The following is a 1701-nucleotide window of genomic DNA, read 5'->3' on the forward strand; positions in this document are numbered from 1 at the left end:
TTCTCATGCCAGCAAATGGTATCTATATGGTTTCTGTCATTCAGGCCAAAAATCTTGGTGTCATCTTGACTTCTTTCTCTTATACTCTACATCCAATTCCTCAGATAATCCAATTGGTTATATGCAAATTATGTGCAGACTCATCCCTCCATCTCCACTACCCTGGGCTAACTTCAGCATCATCTCTAGGCTGGAAGTAGTCTCCATGGCAACAATCCCTAACTAGTTTCCCCTGTTACAATAATACAACAACTAAAATACACTGGATAATTTCTAATCTGCAAATGTTTTGCCTTAGAGATATGTAACATTGTGAATCATGAAAACTGTGCAAACCATTACCATCACATTTTATAGATGAGGAAAGAGAGGTTTGGGAAGGTAATTTGTGATCCAGGCATTCTGTGACATAGCTCCAATTTGAACAGACTAAACAAGCTCCAAAACCAGTTGTATATAATATTCCACCTCTGTTTTCCCATTCAGGGGATTGTCTGCACTGTTGGGAATCTGGAACCACGTAGGTGAGGATGAAGCCACCATGGCAGGCATATTAGGTAGAGATGTTTAGGGCCTTGTCATATTATAGCATTAAAATTATGCAAGTTAGCTGCTTGCCTGCATAGGCTACAACTTGGGATAGCACAAAAACCCAGATTTATTTTTAAAAATCATAAGTTAACTTTTTAGAGTGTGTGTGAATATGGTCAGAGAAAAATATCATAATGGTGATTTCAAACTAATAGTTATAGTATTACAAGAAATATTATATCTGAGATTTATTAAACATATCAAGCTGCCACTTAAAGAAGATAGCAAGTCAAACAGATTGAGTCATACATATAAAGAAATGGAACCCTAAAACACTGGAAAGGAAGGTACAATAAAAATTGGTAACAAACAAAAAAATCCCCTTCCCCCAGAAAAGCTAAACTGTAAAAGCAAAATCCCTTGAATAGCTTTTGAGCAGTGATTTTTTTTACTGGTTTTCCTTAGAGACTAAAAGTCCTTCCTCATTCATATTTCTTTTCATTCACCCACTCGTACCGAATTAAATAATGTTAATGACCATGAGGAAATCTTCCTGTGTTACCGAACACCTTAAAATGATCATTTGACGAATACGGGCTTACCTAGAATGAATACATTCCAAAATTTTCTTTTCCACCACCCCATGTGTGTCTGGTTATATGTTGTGTCCCACAAATAAGCACAAGCTTATACTGTACTGTACAGAGGAGGGGAGAGTGATCCTGTGAAGCCGCCATGTGTGGGAAGAAAAGAGACTGATGCTCACAGGCCCTCCAAAGGAATTCATTTAAGCTTCATACCAGATTTGGGAGGGCTGGTTTTACCTGCCTAAAGTTGGCACAGGCAAGACACCATTCAAGCAATCCCTAAGTTGAGGATAGTGGGCATACAAGTTCTACTGTGTGGCTGCAGTGTAGCTTTGACCCATTCTTCTCTAAGCAACAGTTCAACTTACAAAACAGTTCTACTTACAATCTAAAGCATTGAGACACACCTCATTACATGAATGAGGCCCCAGAAAGGTCCATTTTTACCTTCTGCTCTTCCAAAGTTCATGGTTAAATCCCAGACTTACCTTCCCCCACAGTGAATGAATTGAGAGAAAGAGAGAGAGGGAAAGAGAGAGAGAGAGAGAGAGAGAGAGAGAGAGAGAGAGAGAGAGAGAGAGAG

The sequence above is a fragment of the Hipposideros armiger genome, unplaced genomic scaffold (genome assembly GCF_001890085.2).
Source record: "Hipposideros armiger isolate ML-2016 unplaced genomic scaffold, ASM189008v1 scaffold_594, whole genome shotgun sequence".
Classification (NCBI taxonomy): Eukaryota; Metazoa; Chordata; class Mammalia; order Chiroptera; family Hipposideridae; genus Hipposideros; species Hipposideros armiger.